Below are 9,503 nucleotides of genomic sequence, written 5' to 3' on the forward strand. Positions count from 1 at the left end.
GCATTAGGAAAATCTTTTTCACCCAGAGGGTGGTGGGCATCTGGAATTCACTGCCAATGTTGATGGTTGAGGCTAAAACACTCAACTCATTTAAAAGATACCTGGATCTTCATCTGAAGTGCTGTAACCTGCTGGAAGTGGGATTAAAATGAGCAACTAGTTTTTTCTTTCTCTTTTTTGGCCTCCGCAGACATGATGGGCTGAATGGCCTCTTTCTGCACCATAATTTTTCTATGGTTCTATGGTTTTAAAAAGCAACAAAAAAGCCACTTAGTTCCGTTTCAACTTTTAGTTCTGAAGTTCTCTATCCAAAATCTAATCCTGTCTTTTATTTTTCCAAATACAGACCTGCTCTTTATAAGTGGATTTTCTAATAGGTTTTGTTATACTTTTTAAAGAGAAACTCCTTGTATATCTGAGTGTTCACCGGAGTATGAAACTGTACGAGTGCACATTTGCAGCTGATTTATCCACAGAACCCTGGAGCCCAAAAACAAAATGTTCCATATCAGCTAAAAAAATAAAACACAGTGAATGCTGCAGGAGAAACCAGTTCAAAATGGTCAAAAACCAGTAGTACTGAATTTCCATTTCACATATTTAAGACCAGTTTGGCCAGTCCCACTCATTTCCAAGTTTTACACTTCTTTAGCCGATCGGTGTATGTGGGGGCCAGAGACTGGATACATTCACTCCCCAAATGTTCTTAATCAAGTTTGGTGAAAATGTTTCTTTTTAATAAAGGCAAAATACTGTTGATGCTGGAAATCTGAAACGAAAACAAACAATGCCGGAAAAACTCAGCAGGTCTGACAGCACCTGTGAAGGGTCATGAGGACTCGAAACATCAACTGTGCTCTCCTCCGCCGATGCTGCCAGACCTGCTGAGTTTTTCCAGGTATTTCTGTTTCTGTTTTTGTTTTCAATCTATGCAGGCCTGGGCGGGGTTGTCACTCCGAGTGGAATCATCAGGGGCTGCAGTGTCCCTACATGTGATTGCTGTGGTCCTCGGGCTACAAAAGAAAGCAGGAGAAATAGTAAAGCTTCATCAACTCCTCAGCACTAAGGTAGTTGCGTTATAAGGGTTGCAGTCATCTGAACGGGTATTTCTCTGCATGTGGGGTGTTGAAAAATTGGTCCTGGAGCCTGCAGTTGAGCCTCAATAGCTCAAAGTCCAACCTTTACTGGAGGCCTCAATCGATCCCGGAAAACTCCTTCAGTTTCTGCTGGAAGGCTGCTTTTTCTGCCTACCACTTCTGCTGGAGGATTCAATTCTGACTCAAACTAAAGCAATTGGAATCAATGTATCCTGAATTGACCAGGCAGAAGCTTCACACTGCTCCGAATGGTAAATGTGTCCTCTCGGATCCAGCTCCCAAGATAGTTTTAGGAAGGAATGGTACTGCAATATATGATGGCAATTAGCCTGCAACTGAACCTGGGACAAGATAATTTTCTTGTCCTCTTGAAACCAGCCCCGTAAATGCTGCTTCACACCCACTCAATGTTTTCCTCTGCAGATGCTGAATATGCGTACGGCCATGAAGTGGAAGAAAGTCAATGAGATGAGGACTGTGAGGAACCGGCAGAGCATTCATTCCATGAATTATTCAATGATCCACAATTTCTAGGATGTCAATGCACAAAGGCAGAATCAATGTTGTTGGTTCTAAAATTTGCTGTGAGACACTGTTTATCATCTGTTGTGGCGATGCATCTCCTGGGATTTGTAAATACCTTAGGTGGAAAGTTTGATATTTAGTTCCAGAAAGTTAGTGCTCAAAAAAATCTTCTCCAGCAAAGCAGTGAGCTTAAAACTCCACTTCCATTGCCTGTACTGATTTAGTTATGAAAACTCTGGAAGAGCTCTTGAAGAAGGTTCCATTTCCTAATTGTGAGCAGCCATGTGTCATTAAAAATCTAGCTGGTGGCAACTTTTTTGTCACTTCAAATCTGAAGTCACAAGTTCAGACACTGTTCTGGAGAGCTGAAATAAGGGAGAATTTGAAGTACAGAGAAAACCATAGAAATTTGGTGGAGGGGAACATTGAGGACGTACATGATGGAGTGCATTACAGGAAAATGTCTGAGGCAGGCCAACCACTTAGCGATAGAAATAACTTTTCATTCATCATCAACTCCAATGGATTCCCAGTATTTAAATCTTTCAAATACTCATTATGGCCTGTGTGTTTCATGATTATTGAGGTCCCCGCAAAACTCAGAGCTAGTAATCTTATTCTAGCCAGGTTATGGTTTGGAAATTGCGAACTTAAAATTCCTGGATGAAGTTGCCAATGAAGCGAGGAGACTAACAGAAAAAGGGGTTGAATGGAGTCGAGAGGTGGAAGTGATAACCAGCAGATTGTTCCCACTTTGCTGTCACATAAATTCTCCTGCATGTGCTGCATTTATATATGTTATGGATGTGGCTTGTGCTACTATCTTGGTAAGGCAGTAGAGTGGGTTATGAAATACCCAATAGATGCCTTTGAGTATAAGGACAGGACAGATGATGAAATACTTTATGAGATGTCAAGGGTACTGGAAGACACGAGGACAGTTATATGTGTTAAGGGACCTCGTGTCTTTATGAACTTGCCACATTTTCAAATACCTTGGGGATTTCTCCCAGACTTCATGCACTGCCTCCTGCTAGGAGTTGTTCAACAGTTTACTGAACTGTGGTTCATAGCAGATGAGGAATCTTACACTGGTTGTCCTGGAGTATAGCCGTGCTTGATGAGCGTCTGCATTCCATTAGGCCGCCAAGTTTTGTAGCAAGGTCCCCGAGACCATTAGCTGAAAGGAAACACTGGAAAGCGTCCAAATGGTAGATGCGACCTGCATTCTACAGCCTGCCATGTTTAATCAGGGCACTTTCAGATATTTATTTAGATCACTGGGTAGTGCTCATTTAGGTTTCTTTCCTATTACAAAAATCAATCTCTCCCAATGAGGTAAGCAAATGTGATGCATTTATGTATTCATTTGTTGGTAAGTTGCAAATTCTGTCCAGTGATGCTGCCTTGACCTTCAATGTGTTCTTTTTGACACATCTTCCAAACAGCATAGAAGTGTGGGGCCCCTTGTAGACTCTTTCATGCTTCTCCTTTGAGACATGCAATTGGCGGGCGAAGCAACAACTCAAAGGGTATCGGGGAATTATCTTACAAGTGGTGCATAAGTTTCTCCTCCTGCAAAATCTGCCACTCATGATGGGTGAGTTTGCAAGCTCACCATTAATTAAAGGTTTCTGTTATGCGATGCTAAGCCCTAAGGAGCAAGATGACATTGCCCATGAAACCTTTCGAGGGATAGACCTTTTCAACAAAGATGCTATGCAGGCCTTCAACCCTTAAGCAGTAACAGCTGTATCTGGAAGGGACTGCACCATTCCTGGAGATGAAATGGCTCATGTAAATCATAGAATACACAAGGATGGGATGTTCTTTTGTACACCATAGTACAAAGCTGAAACTATGCAAAGAAATTACTCTATTGTTTTATTTGGCAGCCAACTAATTGGGGAGCTATAAATTATCTTTGCATTTCAAGGTCATTGCCTTATGATGATCAAAGAACTATTATTCCAAGGCAGTGCTCCATTCCTGGGTCCGGAAACAGGATGTATTACACATCTGAGGATCTGCATCAGCATTTCTCCTGACATCCAGGCAGTGCCAACTGAAGAACCTGTGGCCACCTGTGTTAAAATGGTGTTCAGTGATCTATGCCACGTTGCATACTTTCCAAATCACGTGGATCTGAACTAGACCTATGCTTTTTTTTGAGCACTTCGGTACTAACACCGAGCTGTTCTACCATTTGGGGGCCAGCATTCATACTTATTATCACAGGAGAGAAATGCCTCTAGGACAGCCAGATTATACAACTTCATATTCACCAAACACCTGGTGGGTGCCGGGATGAATGGTATCCCAAGGAACTCTAATGGAATTAAAACAAAATATGTGATTTATCTCAAAGAAATCCATTTAATGGGTGGAATTTGCCCAGAATTGTACTAAGTGCGGTAGCAGGTGGATAAAATGGGGTTCTACCCACCGACGAAAATGGCAGGTTTTCACGTCATATCATCCCGAGCCTGTCTCATTATTTATTCATTCCCAGGAAATGCACAGTTTCCATGGCGAGCGGGCTCTCATTCGCCCAGGCTCCAGCACCCCGCTGTTGCATCATGCCGGCCGCCATCTTTAAAAGGCAGCCACCAGCAAAGCGCTCATTGTCAACAGCTCACCACCGCTGCCCAGGAGACATGGCCAGCAAAGGAAAAATGACTGCAGCCCCCGCTTCAACCACGAGACCCTCGAGCAACTGCTGGATGTCATGTACCCCAGCTTTGGCTGCAGGATGGGCAGCAAAGTCACCAACCAGGCTTGTGAGGCGGTGGCAGTGGTGGTCAGCGTAAACACCCTGCAGAGGATGACAGCCACCCAGTGCCGCAAAAGGATGAATGATCTCCTCCGTTCCGCCAGGGTAAGTCACTCTTTTCATCACTTCCAACTCACAAACCCATCACACACCCACAGGGCCCTCACTCACTGCCAGTGCAAGGGACATCACCATTCACTCTTTCACACTCACCATCGTTGTCCTCATCCCGTCCATGGGACCATTCACCTCCCACACAGGCCAGGCATGCTTATCATCTGGCCCAGTGGGCGTCCTGATACACTCTCCCCATCTCTATCCATGCAGGACAAACTGGCACACAACAGGAGGGAAAGGTGCAGACAGGTGGAAGGATGCTGGAGATCAAAATTCTGACAGAATTCGAAAACAGAGCTATCCAGATGACCTGGGAGCAGTCCTGTGCTGACAGTGAGGTAGGTGCTACTCTACCAAGTGAGGATCCAGCAGTGTAACATCTATCAGACAACCATGCTGTGAGTGATATGTCCTCTTTCACAGGCCACTGCCATGCAGTAATTATCTCCCCTTGCTTTCTATTCACATCTGCCAAACAGCCAACAGAATCCATGACCCAGGGCCTCCAATCAAACCCTGAAGAAACCCCTGAAAAAGAATCTGAAGGCACCTTCCCTGAAGTCCCATCACAGCGCTACCCACACCCTCCACTGGTGCAGAGACACACACCTTTATGGGACCTAGCTTTAGAGCAGCCTCGGGATCACAATCTGGTGAGCACATTGCACTGTCTGACCCACAGCAGGTGGAGGCAGGGACTTCCCAGGTGTCAGGCACTCAGAGGCTGATATTTATCAGTCACTGACCTCCGCCATCAAAACGTCGGAAAACAGAATCGCAGTTTTCTTTTACACTCTTAGAAGGCACAACATCTTTATTTAAATGTTTTTTTTGTGTTTTTTTTTAAATGTGTATTTTTTTTTATTATTTCCTCGTATTTTTTAATTAAATGTCAAAAAACAGATACACAGAGGCTAGAGGGCAGAATGTTGCTGAATCCGAGTCAGATGACAAGCTTCTGGATTCAGTCATTTCACAGTTCCTGGAGCTGTAAAGGCAAGTCCAGGAACATCAGGAAAGGATGCCTGCTGCACTCCTCAGATTGCAAGGCACGATGGAAGAGTCTATCCATCTTCAGTCCGAGGTGATAGCATCTGCATTGCAACACACTGAGGTCAACACTGGATGGTGACTGCCATGGACACCTTAGTCCAGGATGTCACTCCTGCACTGCTGCGCAGGCTTAACTCCATCGCTGATGCCATAATTGGCCTCCAACAGTGTGTACGCGAGAGGGGTGCGGGGCAGCTCGATCTCACTCCAGCTACCCCTTCTCCTCATAGAGTCAGCTAGGGCCCGCGGGCACCCATAGGGAGGAGGATCAGCAGGTGCACACTCCTGGGCCATCCACCCAAGTGACTCTGGGAGTGACCGGCCCAACCGAATCCCCTCTTACTGTGATTTCCGCAGCTCCAGCTTCACAGGCCGAGGAGGGTGCCACTGCCACACAGCAGGACCCCGAAAGCAGACTGGGGCCCACCAGGTCTTGGCCCTCCAGAGGATGCCAGCCAAAGTCATCATAGACAGGGTGTCAGAGTCAGCAGGCTGCTGTGGAAGTCCGGGGAGCACTAAGACGTAGTGGCATGGTTAGGAAAGTTTTGTAAAAGTAGTTGCACAGCCTGGGCACGGCTGTTATTCACTTGTACACACTGTTCACTATTATCCATAAACTCCTAAGAATGTCTCCCTGCCCATGGCTCCTTGTTCTGGTGAGCAGTGTTCTTGTCACTCAGATGTGAAACCTTTCTGCACAAGATAAAGGGTAGGTGTCTCAGTCCAGGGCCTCTCCCCTGCACTTTGTGTGGCCTTCAGACCACAGTGATGGTCCAGCCTCACACTCCCTGGAAACATTTCTGATGCCTGCACCTCTGCAGTGCTGGTCATTGCTGCCAGAAAGTAGTGAGTAGTCACCACAGAGTTCTCTCATTCTCTCAGTGTGCTCACAGCACCTTTAAGATGAGGCTGGCCCCCATTGCACCAGCATCTCTGACCAGTGATGCTGTGCACCTGCTCCTGAAGGGCTGAGGTGCTGAAGGCAAACACAGCATCAGATGCGTTTAAAGTTTCACGGCTGCGTCTCTGAGGTGGCCCTGATCTTGGAGCACAAGTGAGCTGCCCTCAGCCAGACAGGAGTCAGACATTCTCAGAGGCTATGTGAAGATCTATGGAGTGTCCTCACTGCATGTTGTCATCATATTCCTGTGATTGAGCGACTAATGGGTCCACCACTGCATCTCCATGACAGGGGCATTCTCACAGAGGGTATTGGCACTGTCATAATCCAGACTGGAGTCAAATGTTCACAACTGTGGTGTGGGGATCTATGGGGACACCTCACTGCATGTTGCCATCATCCTCCACAAATCTGGCAGCTGTGAGGGCCTCCCGAGCACGCCTGCCTCATTTAACCAATGCGAGACCCTCATCCCCGCCATCGTCACCACTGAGGATCCCTCACCCTCATCGCCCTCGGCGTCCTCATCGGAGTAGACGTGCAGCTCCTCTATCTCCTCCCCAGTCAGCTCCTCACCCAGTTGCAGTGCCAGGTTGTAGAGGGCACAGCAGACGACGATGTGTGACACCCTCTGCAGACTGTGTTCCAGGGCTCCACCAGATCAGTCTCGATGGTCTGCTCCACCAAGTCGCGAGCTGCTGCATGAGCCTCATTAAAGAGTCGCTCTGCTGCAGTCTGAGGCTGCAGCACAGCCACAGCTTCTGCGGGTAGCCCTTGTTCCCAAGGAGCCAACCCTGCAGCCTCTGTGGACCATGGAAGCCTGCAGGGATCTGCACACCACTCAGGATGTAGGCATCGTGCACACTGTAACGTCATGGTCCATCATATCCCCCACTCCACCATTACCATCAAGCCAGGGAATCAACCCTGGTTCAATAGAGAGTGCAGGAGAGCATGCCAAGAGCAGCACCAGGCATACCTAAAATGAGGTGTCAACCTGGTGAAGCTATAACACAGAACTACTTGCATGCCAAACAGCAAGTGATATACAGAGCTAAGCAATCCCACAACCAACTAATCAGATCTGAGCTCTGCAGTCCTGCCATATCCAGCCGTGAATGGTGTTGGACAATTAGAAAACTCACTGGAGGAGGAGGCTTCTCAAATATCCCCATCCTCAATGCTGGAGGAGCCCAGCACAGCAGTGCAAAAGATAAGGCTGAAGCATCTGCAATAATCTTCAGCCAGAAGATTCACCTTAGGCTCCTCCGGAGGTCCCCAGCTTCACAAATGCCAGTCTTCAGCCAAATTGATTCACTCCATGTGATATCAAGAAATGGCTAAATGCACTGGAATACTGCAAAGGCTATGGGCCCTGACAATATTCTGGCAATAGTACTGATGACTTGTGCTCCAGAACTTGCTGCGCCCCTAGACAAGCTATTCCAGTACAGCTACAACACTGGCACCTACCCAGCTATGTGGAAAATTGCCAAGGTATTTCCTGTACGCAAAAAGCAGGACAAATCCAACCCAGCCAGTTACTACCCCATCAGTATACTCTCGATCATCAGTAAAGTAATCGAAGGGGTCATCAACTGTGCTATCAAACAGCACTTGCTTGGCAATAACCTGCTCACTGACGTCCAGTTTGGGTTCCGCTAGGGCCACTCAGGTCCTGACCTCATTACAGCCTTGGTTCAAACATGGACAAAAGAGCTGAACTCCCGAGGTGAGGTGAGAGTGACTGCCCTTGACATCAAGGCAGCATTTGACCGAGTGTGGCATCAAGAAGCCCTAGCAAAACTGGAGTCAGTAGGAATCGGGAGGTAAACTTTCCGCTGTTTGGAGTTACACCCAGCACAAAGGAAGATGGTTGTGGTTGTTAGAGGTCAGTCATCTCAGCTTCAGGACATCACTGCAGGAGTTCTTCCGGGTAGTGCCCTCAACCCGACCATCTTCAGCTGCTTCATCAATGACCTTCCTTCCATAATAAAGTCAGAAGTGGGGATGTTCGCTGATGATTGCACAATGTTCAGCACCATTTGTGATTCCTCAGATACTGAAGCCGTCCACATCCAAATGCAGCAAGACCTGGACAATATCCAGGCCTGGGCTGACAAGTGGCAAGTAACATTCGCACCACACAATTGTCAGGCAATGACCATCTCCAACAAGAGAGAATCCAAACATCGCTCCTTGGTGTTCGATGGCATTATTATCACTGAATCCCCCACTTTCAACATCCTGGGGTTACCATTGACCAGAAACTGAACTGGACTAGCCATATAAATACTGTGGCTATAAGGGCAGGTCAGAGGCTAGGAATCGTGCGACGTGTAACCCACCTCCTGACTCTCCAAAGCCTGTCCACCATCTACAAGGCACAAGTCAGGAGCGTGATGGAATACTTTCCACTTGCCTGGATGAATGCAGCTCCCACAACACTGAAGAAGTTCGACATCATCCAGGACAAAACAGCCTGCTTGATTGGCATCACATCCATAAACATTCATTTCCTCCACCGCTGACGCACAGTAGCAGCAGTGTGTACCATCTACAAGATGTACTGCAGGAATTCATCAAGATGTCTTCGACAGCACCTTCCAAACCCATGACCGCTACCATCTAGAATGACAAGGGCAGCAGATAGATGGGAACGCCACCACCTAGAAGTTCCTCTCCAAGTCACTTACCATCCTCATTTGGAAATATATTGCCGTTCCTTCACTGTCGCTGGGTCAAAATCCTGCAACTCCCTTCCTAACAGCACTATGGGTGTACCTATACCACATGGCTGCAGCAGTTCAAGAAGGCAGCTCACCACCACCTTCTCAAGGGCAACTAGGGATGGGCAATAAATGTTGGCCCAGCCAGTGAAGCCCACATCCAGTGAATGAATAAAAAAAACTGCCCTGGAAACTGTATGCACGTTTGCAGGATGCGTTTCTGGTGGTTGCATCTCAGCTGCATGTTCAGTGAGTGGAAGCCCTTGCAGTTGATGAAGTCTGCCGAGTGTAGCAACAGAGACCTGAGC

The sequence above is a fragment of the Carcharodon carcharias genome, chromosome 11, assembly GCF_017639515.1.
Source record: "Carcharodon carcharias isolate sCarCar2 chromosome 11, sCarCar2.pri, whole genome shotgun sequence".
Taxonomy (NCBI): domain Eukaryota; kingdom Metazoa; phylum Chordata; class Chondrichthyes; order Lamniformes; family Lamnidae; genus Carcharodon; species Carcharodon carcharias.